This window comes from Aquarana catesbeiana, linkage group LG11 (assembly GCF_042186555.1).
Source record: "Aquarana catesbeiana isolate 2022-GZ linkage group LG11, ASM4218655v1, whole genome shotgun sequence".
NCBI lineage: Eukaryota > Metazoa > Chordata > Amphibia > Anura > Ranidae > Aquarana > Aquarana catesbeiana.
Window position 1 is genome coordinate 104,609,634 of NC_133334.1, and position 17,547 is coordinate 104,627,180.

General features: G+C 43.5%; 1 protein-coding gene across 2 annotated transcripts in view; it reads left to right on the forward strand.

The window, feature by feature from the left end:
* Positions 1-17,547, forward strand: part of TSPAN4 (tetraspanin 4) — a 2,224,117-nt gene that overhangs the window by 108,877 nt on the left and 2,097,693 nt on the right. For both annotated transcript variants that reach the window (XM_073604831.1, XM_073604832.1), the window contains exon 2: positions 11,352-11,496. The gene's annotated coding sequence lies outside the window, so the exon portion shown is untranslated. The remainder of the gene's footprint in view (positions 1-11,351; positions 11,497-17,547) is intronic.

The window sequence follows — 17,547 nt, forward strand, 5'->3', positions numbered from 1 at the left end:
AAGATGGGTAGAGGTTCACAAATCTGTGAAAAGTTGCGTCTAAAAATTATTGAACAATTTCAGAATAATGTTCCTCAACATAAAATTGTAAAGACTTTAAATATATCATCATCTACAGTACATAATATCATTAAAAGATTCAGAGAATTTGGAGAAATCACTGTGAGCAATGGACAAGGCCAAAATGCAATATTGGGTGGCCATGATCTTCGAGCCCTCAGACAGCACTATATTAAAAACAGGCACGATTCTGTAATGGACATCACTGCATGGGCTCAGGAATATTTCCAAAAATAAGTCTGTGAGCACAGTTCGTCGTGCCATCCAAAAATGCAAGGTAAAGCTCTATTATGCAAAGAAGAGTCCATATCTAAACATGGTCCAGAAATGCTGCCATCTTCTCTGGGCCAAAGCTCATTTAAAATGATCTGTTGCAAAGAGAAAAACTATTCTTTGGTCAGACGAATCGAAATTTGACTTTTATTTTGGGCAACTATGGGTGCCGTGTCTTCTGGACTGAATAGAAGATGGACCTTCCAGCTTGTTATCAGGGTTCAGTTCAAAAGCCTGCATCTCTGATGGTATGGAGGTGTATTCGTGTGTATGGAATGGGCAGCTTACACATCAGGAATAGCACCATTGGTGCTAAAAGATATATGCAGATTTTATAGCGGCATATGCTCCAATGCAGACAAGGTCTTTTTTAGGGAAGCCCTTCCCTTTTTCAGCATGACAAAACCATATTCTGCATCTATGACAACAGCATGGTTTCGTAGTAGAGGAGTCTGAGTGCTTAACTGGCCTGCCTGCAGTCAAGACCTTTCAACAGCTGATAATATTTGGCGCATCTTGAAGTAAAAATTACAACAAAGAAGACCCAGGACTGTTGAGCAGTTAGAATCCTATGTCCTGCAAGAATGGGACAACATTCCTCTCCCAAAACTCCAGCAACTGGTCTTCTTAGTTCCCAGATGTTTTGACCGCTTTCACACTGGGGTGCGGGCTGTGTTGGTGGTAAAGCACTGCTTGTTTTATTGGAGCTTTACCGCTGTAACAGCAACACTTTTCGACCACTAGCGGCCGAGGAATAGGTTAAAACTGCCTGCAAAGCGCCTCTGCCGAAGCACTTTGGAGACGCTTTGGCAGCGCTGCCCATTGATTTCAATGGCAGGGGTGGTTTAGGAGAGGTGTATAAAATGCTCTCACACAGCCCCAAAGACGCTGCTTGCAGGACGCTTTAGGAGCCGCTTTACAGGTGCTATTTTTAGTGCTAAAATGCTTGAAAAGGGCCTTTAGTGTGACAGGGGTCTTACAGAGTGTTGTTCAAAGATGAGGGGATGCTACACCATGGTAAACATGTCCCTGTCCCCAACATTTTGTTGCTGCCATCAATTTCAAAATTACCTTATTTTTTTTCTTAAAGTGGTACATTTGATATGTTTTACATTCAAGCAATGGGGGGGAAAAGCGAACTTAGGACTTTAATTGGGACGCAAGGGAAGGTTTGCGCCCCCACCCTTAATATCATGAAAAAGAGGGGGGAGGGGGGGTGGTTGGGACTTTGAATGAGGTGCGCATGATGCAGCCCAATCATACTCACAGAGGTGCAAACATATGTATGTTTATTAAGGACCAATGATCAACATGGCATAAAAATGCATTGCATACATTAGACATAAAATAATCGCATATAGACAATAAATCTATGTATATACAACCATGGGACATGGGTAGGTACAGTTATGCATCTTAATCCTCCAAGCAAGATAAAAGTCATGTGAAGTAAAAAACATCTGAAAATTGGTCAATGTGTGTTCGTTGCATCAAAGGTAGGCCCGACGCTGCTTTTCATGGACTTCAATCCACTCTTCAGGAGCCAGATGCATCTAAATTCTATAAAAAATGTATGAGAAGCAATATAGTATCATGGGTCTGACAAAATCAGCAGAGCAGGGGGAAATTTGGGCATAATGGGCCATGCCAAAAAGGTTACTCACATGATAGCCAAAACTGGGACCGTGCGACAAAACAAAGCCAGGGGTAAGCCATGGAGTCTGGCCCGGGAGCTGAGGGGGGACCTCAACGAGGAACACCGGACCGCACACACCAATACCCCGCAGTGAAGGGGACTTCTATAATGTAGGAAATATATAAAATGTATCTATGATGATACAAGTAACAAAAAACGAGATGATATACGCTGCAGATATCACCAAGGTGATTGAAAAAAAGCACCCGGAAGATTACCTTGAAGAATGCATGTGATGTTTGAAGCCACATGGATAGGAGAGGATCAGGGTGTGCATAGGTTGTATCAGCACCATCTCTGAATACCACAAAGCAGGAAGTGAGATGCAGCCCCAGCATGGAATGCCAGCTCCCCCTCAACGTCACGCAGGCACGACACAGTGGAGCAAAACCTAGGCGAACGCCAGAGAAGCTCACCGCATGTCAGCCCAGCTGATATACCGGACGTCTGTGTGTGCGACGCCCAACCAAGGAAGTCACATGCACAGTGCCGGGGGCGTGGCGCCGATGCACGGTGGAAAGATCCGCCCAGCCACCCACCCCCAACCCTGTGGAGGGGAGGTAGGAGGGCGGACACCAGCATGCATCGCAGCTCCCGGGAAACAGGACATCTGCCCACCCACCGACAATGAGTCACACAGACCCAGTCTGGCCACAGGGAGTAAAAAATGTATAAAGTGGTAAAAGATCAAAGTTTGTGAACTGTCAGTGCAATAAACGTTCCATATGAAGCCTGCTGAATTACGGCCAGACCCGGTAGGAATCCGCCATAAGAGAGCGATGGGCTACAATCATGAGCACCTCCATCCCTAATCGATGCAAGCAATGGGGGGGAAAAGCGAACTTAGGACTTTAATTGGGATGCAAGGGAAGGTTTGCGCCCCCATCCTTAACATCATGAAAAGGGGGGGGAGGTTGGGACTTTGAATGAGGTGCGCATGATGCAGCCCAATCACACTCACAGAGGTGCAAACATATGTATGTTTATTAAGGACCAATGGTCAACATGGCATAAAAACGCATTGCATACATTAGACATAAAATAATCGCATATAGACAATAAATCTCTGTATATACAACCATGGGACATGGGTAGGTACAATTATGCATCTTAATCCCCCAAGCAAGATAAAAGTCATGTGAAGTAAAAAACATCTGAATATTGGTTAATGTGTGTTTGATGCATCAAAGGTATGCCCAACGCTGCGTTTCATGGACTTTAATCCACTCTTCAGGAGCCAGATGCATCTAAATTCTATAAAAAATGTATAAGAAGCAATATAGTATCATGGGTCTGACAAAATCAGCAGAACAGGGGGAAATTTGGTCATAATGGGCCATGCCAAAAAGGTTACTCACATGATAGCCAAAACCGGGACCGTGCGACAAAACAAAGCCAGGGGTAAGCCATGGAGCCTGGCCCGGGAGCTGAGAGGGGGACCTCAACTAGGAACACCGGACCGCACACACCAATACCCCGCAGTGAAGGGGACTTCTATAATGTAGGAAATATATGAAATGTATCTATGAGGATACAAGTAACAAAAAACAAGATGATATACGCTGCAGATATCACCAAGGTGATTGAAAAAAGCATCCGGAAGATTACCTTGAAGAATGCATGTGATGTTTGAAGCCACATGGATAGGAGAGGATCAGGGTGTGCATAGGTTGTATCAGCACCATCTCTGAATACCATAAAGCAGGGAGTGAGATGCAGCCCCAGCATGGAACGCCAGCTCCCCCTCAGCGTCACGCAGGCACGACACAGTGGAGCAAACCTAGGCGAACGCCAGAGAAGCTCACCTCTTGTCAGCCCAGCTGATATACCGGACGTCTGTGTGTGCAACGCCCAACCAAGGAAGTCACATGCACAGTGCCGGGGGCATGGCGCCGATGCACGATGGAAAGATGTGCCCAGCCACCCACCCCCAACCCTGTGGAGGGGAGGTAGGAGTGCGGACACCAGCATGCATCGCAGCTCCCGGGAAACAGGACATCTGCCCACCCACCGACAATGAGTCACACAGACCCAGTCTGGCCACAGGGAGTAAAAAATGTATAAAGTGGTAAAAGATCAAAGTATGTGAACTGTCAGTGCAATAAACAGTCCATATGAAGCCTGCTGAATTACGGCCGGACCCGGTAGGAATCCACCATAAGAGAGCGATGGACTACAATCATGAGCACCTCCATCCCTAATCAATGCAAGCAATGGGGGGGAAAAGCAAACTTAGGACTTTAATTGGGACGCAAGGGAAGGTTTGCGCCCCCATCCTTAATATCATGAAAAAGAGGGGGGAGGTTGGGACTTTGAATGAGGTGCGCATGATGCAGCCCAATCACACTCACAGAGGTGCAAACATATGTATGTTTATTAAGGACCAATGATCAACTTGGCATAAAAACGCATTGCATACATTAGACATAAAATAATCGCATTTGACAATAAATCTATGTATATACAACCATGGGACATGGGTAGGTACAATTATGCATCTTAATCCCCCAAGCAAGATAAAAGTCATGTGAAGTAAAAAACATCTGAAAATTGGTCAATGTGTGTTTGATGCATCAAAGGTAGGCCCGACGCTGCTTTTCATGGACTTCAATCCACTCTTCAGGAGCCAGATGCATCTAAATTCTATAAAAAAATGTATGAGAAACAATAAAGTATCATGGGTCTGACAAAATCAGCAGAACAGGGGGAAATTTGGGCATAATGGGCCATGCCAAAAGGTTACTCACACGATAGCCAAAACTGGGACCGTGCGACAAAACACAGCCAGGGGTAAGCTATTTGACATGTTTTCCATTGTGAATAAAATATGGGCTTATGATATTTTCCAATCATTACATTTTGATTGTAGATAGATTTCACACAGCGTCCCAACTTTTTTGGAATTGGGGATGTATTTTACTCATGATCCAAATGATACGGAGTGTATATAAACCTTTAATTTGTTTCCGATGAACATTATATTTCCTACAGCTTCTGAATTCCCTTTCTATTTTTGTTTTTATTGTCTGTAGGATAATTCCTGGCTATTGTGTTATTTGATGTAGCAGTTATTTTTGCTAAATTCATTAAAATTTCTGCAGCAAAATGTTAAGTTCACAATCATGTTATTGGGTATGTTTTTTGAAATTTTTTAAGTTTCACTATTAAAAGCATTAATTTCTCAGCAACTGGTATTTTAGCTAACAAACTGGTACCTTATCTCACAAGACACAACAAAGTATTACACAATTATTGCCAGGCAGAAGTTTTAAAGCAGGACTTCACTCTCTCAGTCAACATTGACTAGTTTTAATCCTTATGCTGCTAGTAAATAGATATGATATACTTTTCTATTTATTTGTTTTAATTTTTTATCTTTTTTACGTTTCTTCAGTTACTTCCTGGTTTCCAGGCCTAGGCAAATTATGTCATACATTCCAGGAGTCTTCAGCAGGGGAGGAATGGTTTTCTAAACTAAGCACACCATCCTGCCTGCCAGTCTGAGCTAAGGGCAGATGGATTGATTCCAGGAAGTAAATGCTACACAAATCATCTGCCCTTATTCAAGATGGCCATGGCCAGAAATGCTAGGGGGTGTTTTTCAAAGCAATTTCTCAGCAAAATAAAGCATTGATACACGGATGGATGTTGAAAATTAATTAAAGCGGTTGTAAACTCCACTTTGTGACTTTTACCTACAGGTAAGCTTATAATAAAGCTTGCGTATAGGTAAAATTAATATCTCCTAAACGTGCACCAATGTGATGCATACTAGCACATTATGACATTACCTTGGAGAGGGAACCACAGATGCAATGTAGTTCAGTTTTAAAGGGGCTGTAAAACCTCACAGTTTTTCACCTTTGTGCTGCAGCACCCCCCCCCCCTTTTTCCAGCCACTGTCTCGGGTCCTCATTGGATAGATAGATAGCAGCAGGAGGCATTGGCTCCCGCTGCTGTCAATCAAATCCTGTGACATGGGAGCCATGGGCAGGGCGAGTCCCGCTGTCTGTGTCAATGGACGCAGCAGCAGGACTCGGGAGTGCCCCCATGGGAAGCGGCTCCTCGTGGGGGCACTCAAGAAGAGGAGGAACCTAGGAGCGCCACGGGGCGACCCCAGAAAAGGAGGATCGGGGCCACTCTGTGCAAAACCTTTGCACAGAGGGGGTAAGTATAATATGTTTGTTATTTAAAAAACAAAACAAAAAAACAAAGCTTTACAATCACTTTAAGGAAGGGTAACTTATGTGATAAGGATAACATTACTTTTAATGCTAACCCTGCTTTCCCCAGTCCTCAGTCCTTTCCTCCTGCTTCCCTTATCAAGCTTCTCAACAACAGTACATACCTTAGATGGAGGCAAATGAAGTCACCACTATTCCTGCCTGCCCAGAGTAGGCCATGTTTATTTAATTTCTTTAATGTCCAGTGAAATTGGTGTTTACACAGTAGTCTAGGTCAGTGTTTTTACAACCTTATTTTAGTCAAAGAACCCTTTAAAATTTTAAAATATAAAAACGAAACTAATAGTTTTACATAATTCAGCATCTTCCACACACATAGGACACACAGCGTTGGAGGGGATTTATTATTACATTATTATTATATTACACCTTTGCACACTGGTACTGACTAGTATTCCAGTGTTTCTCTGCCTCACTCAGCTAATGTGACCCCAGTGCTGATAGAGAGGGGCAGGGGAAGGCAAACAAGGATGTTGTACAGGCACCCAATGTCCTTCTTATCAACCATTGACATAATTACTTGTTAAGATGCTGGCGGCTAGAAGGTTGTAATGGTGCACAATGAAAACCTGAGGCTTTGTGTAACTACTAGGCAGGCTTGATCCACCTGCTGGCTTTTATGCAATTTTTAGGCATTTTGCCGAGGCACCCCTGAAGAAACCTGAAGGCACCCCAGGGTTGAAAAGGCTGGTCTAGGCCATGCTTGTGTAATGTAGATGGATATTGCCCCCAAATTTACTGGTATTTTGCTGGACTCAATACATGCATAATAAAATGACAGGGTGCCAACCCTGAGCAGGTTAGGCAGTGAAGACTTCAGTCATTTGCATATGAAGTAGTGCTTATTCCATGTTTAATGATAAGGAAGTTAGGGGGTCATATACAAAGTCTATATTAAAAGTAACATTATATTATTTACAATTATAGTAGATAATTGTTTTAGATTAAAATCAAGTAATTAACGTGTTTACTGAGTATTTTGTCTTAAAAACCATATTTCCAAAGAGATTAATTTAAATATTATGGGGCAGGATCTATTGCTCCATGGTTTGTACAGGTGTTATGCAGTTCCACTATTTCCACATAATGATATTGTGTACAGTATCTCACAAAAGTGAGTACACCCCTCCCATTTTTGTAAATATTTTATTATATCTTTTCATGTGATAACACTGAAGAAATTACACTTTGCTACAATGTAAAGTAGCGAATGCACTGCTTGTATAACAGTGTAAATTTGCTGTCCCCTCAAAATAACTCAACACGCAGCCATTAATGTCTAAACCGCTGGCAACAAAAGTGAGTACACCCCTAAGTAAAAATGTCCGAATTGGGTCCAATTAGCCATTTTCCTTCCCCTGTGTCATGTGACTCATTAGTGTTACAAGGTCTCAGGTGTGAATGGGGAGCAGGTGTGTTAAATTTGGTGTTATCGCTCTCACTCACTTATACTCTCTCAGGATCTGAAAAAAATATGTTGCTCTACATAAAGATGGCCTAGGCTATAAGAAGATTGCCAAGACCCTGAATCGGAGCTGCAGCACGGTGGTCAAGACCATACAGCGGTTTTACAGGACAGGTTCCACTCAGAACAGGCCTCTCCATGGTCGACCAAAGAAGTTGAGTGCATGTGCTCAGCGTCATATCCAGAGGTTATCTTTTGGAAATAGACGTATGAGTGCTGCCAGTATTGCTGCAGAGGTTGAAGGGGTGGGCGGACAGCATGTCAGTGCTCAGACCATACGCCGCAGACTGCATCAAATTGGATTGCATGGCTGTCGTCTCAGAAGGAAGCCTCTTCTAAAGATGATGCACAAGAAAGCCTGCAACCAGTTTTCTGAAGACAAGCAGACTATGGACATGGATTACTGGAACCATATCCTGTGGTCTGATGAGGCCAAGATAAACTTATTTGGTTCAGATGGTGTCAACGTGTGTGGTGGCAACCAGGTGAGGAATACAAAGACAAGTGTGTTCTGCCTGCAGTCAAGCATGGTGGTGGGAGTGTCATGTTCTGGGGCTGCATGAGTGCTGCCAGCACTGGGGAGCTACAGTTCATTGAGGGAACCATGAATGTCAATATATACTGTGACATACTGAAGCAGAGCATGATCCCCTCCCTTCAGAGACTGGGCCGCAGGGCAGTATTCCAATATGATAACGACCCCAAACACACCTCCAAGATTCCCACAGCCTTGCTAAAGAGGCTGAGGGTAAAGGTGATGGACTGGCCAAGTAGGTCTTCAGACCTAAACCCTATTGAGCATCTGTGGGGCATCTTCAAACAGAAGGTGGAGGAGCACAAGGTCTCTAACATCCACCAGCTCCGTGATTTCATCAAGGAAGAGTGGAAGAGGACTCCTGTGGCAACCTGTGAAGCTCTGGTGAACTCCATGCCCAAGAGGGTTAAGACAGTGCTGGAAAATAATGATGGCCACACAAAATATTGACAGTTTGGGGCCAATTTGGAAATTTTCACTTTTGTTGCCAGTGGTTTAGACGTTAACGGCTGTGTGTTGTTATTTTGAGGGGACATCAAGTTAACACTGTTATACAAGCTGTACATCAGGAGTAGGCAACCTTTTGAGCACAGTGTGCCGAAAAATGTTTTCAAAGAAACTGAGCGTGATGATTTTATAACAAAAAAATGTCAACTTCACACTCTCAATCACAAAAAGTATTTTTTATAAAGTAAATGCTGTAAACTACTTTAGTAGTGAGAAATTATCATCCTGCACTCTTACGCCTCAGATCAGCCCCAATTCCTGCAACTCCACACCTCAGATCCGCCCCAATTCATGCACCGTCACACCTCAGATCACTGTCCCCCCTGCAAATCTGTTTCACCACTGTACCCCCCTGCTCATATGCCCCACCACTGTAACTACCTGCTTATCTGCCCCACCAGTGTAACCTCCTGCACATCTGCCCCACCACTGTACTACCCTGCACATCTGCCCCACCACTGTAACCCCCTGCACATCTGCCCCACCTCTGTACCCCCTGCACATCTGCCCCACCTCTGCACCCCCTGCTCTTCTATACCACCCTGCTCTTCTGCCCCACAACTGTACCTCCCTGCACATCTGCTCCACCGCCATACCCCCATGCTCATGTGTTCCCCCGATGTACCTCCTTTCTCCTCTGCACCCCCTGCTCATCTGTCCCACCAATGTACCTCCTTTCTCCTCTGCCCCAACACTGAACCCCCCTGCTCATCTTTCCCACCACTGTAGCCCCCTTCTCATCTGGCCCATCACTGTACCCCCTTGCTTTTCTGTCCCACCGCTGAACTCCCTTCTCACCCCTCTCACCACTGTACCTCCTGCATATCTGCCGCACCACTTTACCCCCTTGCTCTTCTGTCCCATCACTGTAACCCCCCCTGCCCATCTGCCACATCAGTGTACCCCCTTTTCTCATCTGCCCCACCACTGTACCTCCTTGCACATCTGCTCCACCGCCGTATCCCCATGCTCTTCTCACTACTGAATCACCTTCTCATCTGTCCCAACACTGAATCCATCTGCTCATCTGCCCCATCACTGTACCTCCTGCACATCTGTCTCACCTCTGTACCCCCCTGCTCTTCTGCCCCACCACTGTAACCCCCTGCTCATTTGTCCCACCAATAAACCTCCTTTCACATCTGCCCACTACTCTACCCCCCTGATTTTCTGTCCCACCACTGAACCCCCTTCTCATCTGCCCCAACACTAAACCCCCCTGCTCATCTGCCCCAACACTGTATCCCCCTGCTCTTCTGCCCCACCGCTGAACCACCTTCTCACCTCTTCCACCACTGTACCTCCCTGCACATCTGCCCCACCGCTGTACTCTCCTGCTCATCTGTCTCACCTCTGAACCCCTCCTGCTCATTTTCCCCACAGCTGTACCCTCCTGCTCATCCGCTCCACCGATGTATCCTCTTCTCATCTATGATGTGTGATATGCAGAGTGGTGAAAGGAAGCAGAGATGAGACATATCTACCTGTCCTGGCACACTCATCCTGCTGATCCACCTCTCGCATCCAGCCCACGTGCTTGTATGTGAAGTCACATACAAGCATCTGGAATGGATGTGCAATGATGAGCTCAGGTCAGGGGCATTTTCTGAAAGCAGTGGGCCTGTGTGCAAGATCATAAGTTGGGCCCTCACAGCTGAGAAAGTGCCGCACTCTGAGGTAGTTGGGTGTGATTTTCATTGCGCTGAATACTCGCTGTGGCTTAAAGGGACACAGAGTGCCGGGGTTCAGTAGTAAGTGACACAAAGGTTCAGGAATAATTTTCACAAAGTTCCCAGAAGCCTAACAGTGGTTTTCTCAATCACAGTGAAATCCCTTCTTTCTGAGATTGGTAGTGGCAACCAAGCGAGTCATCTTTCTCCAGATTGTGGTGGGGCTAGCAGGACTGTGATTGGCTTTGGCAGTGGCCAATGACAGACCTCCTCCTCCTGGAAAAAGGGACCCCCCCCCCAGCAGAACTGCGCCCAATCTCTTCCCCATCACAAAAGCTGACGATCGCAGCTACAAAGTTAGAGAACCAAACAATGTTTCCCATCTTTTACAATGTGTGGGGGCACAGTGCCTCCCCTCAGTGCAGGTGCAGCGTGGGGAACTCTGAAATTGGAATGCATAGTGTCTCACTGACACTTCCCTGCACTGCTCTGCTGATGGGGAGGGAGTCGAGTACCGGCAAAAGAGGCTTTGTGTGCTACTTGCAGCACCATTGTAGCAAAGTGTCATTTCTTCAGTGTTGTCACATGAAAAGATATAATAAAATATTTACAAAAATGTGAGGGGTGTACTCACTTTTGTGAGATACTGTATATACCTCCTTCTGGTTTGTAAGTAATCGTTCTTTACACCCCCCCACTATTGTGTGAACTATCCCCCCACCCACCACTTGCATAAGGAGTCCAGTAGTTGGTCTATTAAAAGAAATCTGTGCAGCAGAACAGCATCCTCTTAGAGACCCTTACAGCTGCTGGCACTTTGCACTACATCATGGATTTACATTGAAATCCGAGCTGCTCCTTCCTCTACATATTTTGAATTTCAGATTTCTGTTTTTGATAGAATCTGTCAAATGTTGAAGATAAAGAAATCCTAAAAATTTTGGTCTCTGACGAACTGAGAACAGCCTGGAAGTGGATTCTGCTTTTGATGTGAAGAGGCAGTGAGTGCCAGAGGAAAAGACATTCATTAAGGAATAGAATAAAAGGTATGTAAAGCTTTGCTTTATTTCTTTTCACTCTGTTCTTCTCTACTGAATATAATGGACATTTACCGTTACTAAATGGTCCCACAGCACTCCTAAATTAATTGTTCCATCCTCTTCTCTATTTATTTTAATCCTTGAAGTCTCTTTTTGACAAAATGTAATCTTTACCTTTTTTCAATTGACTATTGGGTATTGCTTAAAGCAATGTGGCATGTAGAACCATACAAACCTAGTACTGTACTTATTCAAACTTGTTAGACACACTGCAAAGGTACAAAGGAACATGGAATTGTGGGAAAGGACGAGTAGCTCCTCTTTATTATTTATTGTCTTGTAACATTTGTTCGATGACATGTAACATTTGTTTTAGAAAGTTCAGAATCCCTTCCACAGAAACCTCAGTATTGATTTGTCATGTACGTTAAATGACATTACGGTATTAGGTTGGATAAATCCCCCGAGACAAAACATAATCATTCACATTTTTTCTCCTTTTGTTGTCATCTTAAAGCGGAGTTCCACCCATTTAAAAGTCAGCAGCTACAAAAAGTGTAGCTGCTGACTTTTGTTAATCACTCACCTGTCAGACACTCACCATGGTCCAGCAACACGGGTGCAGGAAGCCCCACTCCTCTCCCCCTCCTCTCTGCGGTGCCGGCATTCTAATTGTGGGCGCCTGGTTATGGCTTCACAGCCAGGTGCGAGCAGCGCTGCGTGCTGTGAATGGGCGGGCAATCATTTGGGACCTGTGACGTGTCCCAGAAGATTGCAGGGAGGGAGGGAGGAGAGGTAATCTTCCTTCTGGAGTCAGAGGAGGAAGTGAGAGCTGGGTGCCTGCTCCTCCCCCAAAAAAATGACATGCCAAGTGTGGCATGTCAGGGGGTCACCTGTACTTAAAGCCAAAGTTCAAATTTTGGGTGGAACTCTGCTTTAATGCTCTCTTTTAATGCCGTTGGATTTGGAATATCTTTGGAGGCATATCTTTTCTTGCAGTTGGAATGAATGCAAAATCTTGCAGAATGAAAGATTTTACATTACTACTTCCTCACAAGAAATGTAAAATGTAAGAACAGCACTGAAATATCGCACATAAAAACAAATCCAAATAGCGAACTGTCTTCTTTGACATAGTTTTATGGATTTATGTTTGTTTAGTCGAAGATACAAAAATGTAAACTGCTGTGTAGGTGAAGTGTTTTGGAGCCTCTTGCTGAAGGCTGAATGAAACTGTGCTGTGTCTGTAGTAGTGACCTTTTTAATCTCAATGTGTACTATAGGAATCTTTTTCAAACTTTAAGGCTATATTTACACTTGATGTTGGGGGCTGGTAAAATACGTGGCTGAGACGTGATTTAATTGTTCCCCCTTTTGCTGAAAAGGCAGCAGATGGGAGTGTACACACGCTGTGGGCATGATGCTGTGCATCGTGGCAGAGATAGATCCCCATGCATTTGGAAGACATTATCGCCTGAACACGACCTATTCGCCACAACCATCCCAAAAGCCTTTACAGTGGCGGTTGTGGTGTGGTGGTATAGATAACACAAAAATTTGTAAAAATTAAATACTTTATGCACGTGGCCCCCTCACCAATTTATACTTTATACCTCATTCAGTTCACCTTTAAGTCACTGATCACTGCTATTACAGTATAGCGTCTATAGCTGCATCAATTTCAGTACTGTATATATACCATTGTTTTTTTATTGGAAATGTTTTATAACAGAAATTAGAAAATATTGTTTTAGGTTTTTTTTCAAAATTTTCAGTCTTTTTTCGTTCATACAATAAAAAATAAAATACCCAGTGGTGAACAAATACCACCAAAATAAAGCTCTATTTGTGTGAAAAAAATCATATGAATTAAAATTTACATACATTTTTGCATGACCGTGCAATTTCCAGTTAAAGTAGCACAGTACTGAATAGCAAAAAATGCCACAGTCATTAAGGGGGTAAAACCTTCTGGAGGTCAAGTGGTTAACCATTTCAGGACCAGCATGTTACACCCCTATAACCACTTGACCTCCAGGACTTTTTCTGACACTCTTGTTTACATAAAAAAAAATCTGTATTTTTTGCTATAAAATGAGTTAGAAAACTCCAAACATTATACACATTTTTAAAGCGGAGGCCCTAGAGAATAAAATGGTGGGTTTGGCAATTTTTTATGTCACACCGTAACTACAGTGGGGCAAAAACGTATTTAGTCAGCCACCAATTGTGCAAGTTCTCCCACTTAAAAAGATGAGAGAGGCCTGTAAGTGTCGTCATAGATATACCTCAACTATGAGAGACAAAATGTGGAAACAAATCCAGACAATCACATTGTCTGATTTTTGAAAGAATTTATTTGCAAATTATGGTGGAAAATAAGTATTTGGTCAATATCAAAAGTTCATCTCAATACTTTGTTATATATCCTTTGTTGGCAATGACAGAGGTCAAACGTTTTCTGTAAGTCTTTACAAGGTTGTCATACACTGTTGCTGGTATGTTGGCCCATTCCTCCATGCAGATCTCTTCTAGAGCAGTGATGTTTTGGGGGCTGTCGCTGGACAACACGGACTTTCAACTCCCTCCAAAGGTTTTCTATGGGGTTGAGATCTGGAGACTGGGTAGGCCACTCCAGGACCTTGAAATGCTTCTTACGAAGCTACTCCTTCGTTGCCCGGGCAGTGTGTTTGGGATCATTGTCATGCTGAAAGAGCCAGCCACGTTTCATCTTCAATGCCCTTGCTGATTTGAGGAGGTTTGCACTCAAAAGCTCATGATACATGGCCCCATTCATTTTTTCATGTACACGGATCAGTCATCCTGTTCCCTTTGCAGAGAAATAGGCCCAAAGCATGATGTTGCCACCCCCATGCTTCACAGTAGGTATGGTGTTCTTTGGTTGCAACTCAGCATTCTCTCTCCTCCAAACAGGACGGGTTGTGTTTCTACCAAACAGTTCTACTTTGGTTTCATCTGACCATATGACATTCTCCCAATCCTCTTCTGGATCATCCAAATGCTCCCTAGCAAACCTCAGACGGGCCCGGACATGTACTGGCTTAAGCAGGGAGACACGTCTGGCACTGCAGGATCTGAGTTCCTGGCAGCGTAGTGTGTTACTGATGGTAGCCTTTGTTACGTTGGTCCCAGCTCTCTGCAGGTCATTCACTAGGTCCCCCCGTGTGTTTCTGGCATTTTTGCTCACCGTTCTTGCGATCATTTTGACCCCACAGGGTGAGATCTTGCGTGGAGCCCCAGATAGAGGGAGATTATCAGTGGTCTTGTATGTCTTCCATTTTCTAATTATTGCTCCCACAGTTGATTTCTTCACACCAAGCTGCTTGCCTATTGCAGATTCAGTCTTCCCAGCCTGGTGCAGGTCTACAATTTTGTTTCTGGTGTCCTTCGACAGCTCTTTGGTCTTCACCATAGTGGAGTTTGGATTGTGACTGTTTGAGGTTGTGGACAGGTGTCTTTTATACTGATAACAAGCTCAAACAGGTACCATTAATACAGGTAATGAGTGGAGGAAAGAAGAAAATACAGGTCTGTGAGAGCCAGAAATCTTGCTTGTTTGTAGGTGACCAAATACTTATTTTCCACCATAATTTGCAAATAAATTCTTTCAAAAATCAGACAATGTGATTGTCTGAATTTGTTTCCACATTTTGTCACTCATAGTTGAGGTATACCTATGATGACAATTACAGGCCTCTCTCATCTTTTTAAGTGGGAGAACTTGCACAATTGGTGGCTGATTAAATACTTTTTTGCCCCACTGTATACACCAAACATGTTACGCTTTAAAATTGCACACGCCCGTGCAATGGCGACAGACAATGTACATTTTACTATCCATAGGCGATGCTTTAAAAGCCTTTACAGATTATCACTTTAGATTTACACAGGAGGTCTACTGCTAGAATTATTTCTCTTATATTAATGTTCATGGTGATAACTCACATGTGTGGTGCAAACATCATTTTACAAATGCGTCGCTTACCTACTTATGCATATGCTCCTGCATGCGATCACGGAGGGACAGGAGCTATTTTACATTTTTTTTTTAATTATTATTATTTTTCCACAGTGCCTTTCATTTTTTTTTTTTTTTTTTTTTTTAGAAATAAGGAATGACAGGTTCTCTTTAGGCCCCTTTCACACTTATACGACTTGTCCCACGATTTTGTACTGCAAAATCATATGACAAGTCATTCTCCATGATTTTCAATGACTACCATTCATATTGGCACGACTTTAAGTTGTGCCGACTTCAAAGTAGTCCCTGCACTACTTTGGTCCAACTTCCATACGATTTGTACTCCATAGACCTCAATGTTAAACCCTCAAGTAGCATGCAAATCGTACCTGAATGATATAGACACGATTTCAGCACTACTTTGTAAGCACAAGCTGAGAATGATTAATGCTAAAGTTGTGGCAAAGTCGTACTGCTCCCAAATCGCGGCAAGATCGCGGCAAAGTCGCGCGACTTTGAAGTCGTATAAGTGTGAAAGGGGCCTTATGGAGACACCTGGGTCTATAAAAAAGCATGGGATTAAAAAAAAAAAAAAAAGAAACATTGATCTCATGCGTTAAAAAAAAAAATGGCAGTGCTTACATCTGCCATAACCAGGAGTAACATAATGCTGTCGCTGTGGCTGGTCCATGGCCAGCTCTATGATTACTCGGCGGCACCACCGGCCCAGACACCGGGATCCCTGATTGCATGGGAGAGCCCCACCCCTCCTGCCCACTTGTAAAAGCAATCCAGCGGCTAATTAGCCAATAGGGTGGCTTTTACAGCACAGGGAATTGCTGGCTGAAAACAAAAGCTACTGGGATGATGCCTGTAGGTGCAGGCATCATCCCTTTAGAGGCACTGAAAGTCTAGAACCGCAAATGATTGGTGGGAAGTGGTTAAGAGTTAAGAGTTTTTTTTTTTGTGCTATATTATGCTGGATTCAAACTGGTGCGATGCCAGACTTTGCATGTGTTTCAGATCGCATGCCTGTGCACATCACATGCGATGTCTGTGCAGTGCGAATTCAGCCATACATTTTGTATTACTGAAATCGCATCGCATTTGCACCAAAATGGTGCAGGACCCTTTTTTTGTCTGCACTGGAATCGGATTGCATGGGTGTTCAGACCCATGCGGTCCGATTCCATCCAATTCTACAGTTCGCACTGCGTTCTGCAAACCAGTTTAGGGGTGCCATTAACTTTACATTGACACCCGCAGCGGTTCGCAGAGAGCAGTGTGAACTGCCTGCGATTCAGATGCGATGCCGGAACCCGCACACAGGAATCGCAGTGGTTCCCGCATCACACCAGTGTGAACCCAGCCTTAAGTAAAAAAGACAACATTTAATGAGCAGCTCCAAAATTACCCTTTTCTGGAAAGTGGAAACTCCAAGGTGATCTAATTTTTACCACAAATTTTTGCAAGTTGTAAGGCTATTTATGAACAAATTATGGGATTTTAAAGGCATCAGGGGAGATTTACTAAAGCTGGTGCACTCAGAATATGGTGCAGCTGTGCTGTTGGTTGCCAATTGTCAGCTCAATCAATTAGGCTTTGGCAATAACACCTGGAAGCTGATTGGTTTTCACCAGATTTTGCACTCTCTAATGTTAGTAAATAACCCCCATTGACTCCTTCTTTCCAGAATGATTACACCAACATGAGTTCATCAATTAAAATCATATATTTATTACAAAATTCATTAAAAGGTAGTATGTGTGGCATATTACCTTTTAATGAATTAAATATATAATCAACTTTAATACATTCATGACAAAAAATCTGTGGAAATCAAAAAAAGATGCATAAATCAATATACAGTACCAATAATCCATCCAACATGTGATGCAGTGAAAAAATAAATACATTTGCAGAATCGTCCAACGGTATATAATAAATCATATAATATTATATAATAAATCAAGTCCATAAACCATGAAGTGTTTAACCACCTCAATACAGGGCACTTACTGCCCAGGCCATTTTTCAGCTTTCAGCGCTGTCACACTTTGAATGACAATTGCATG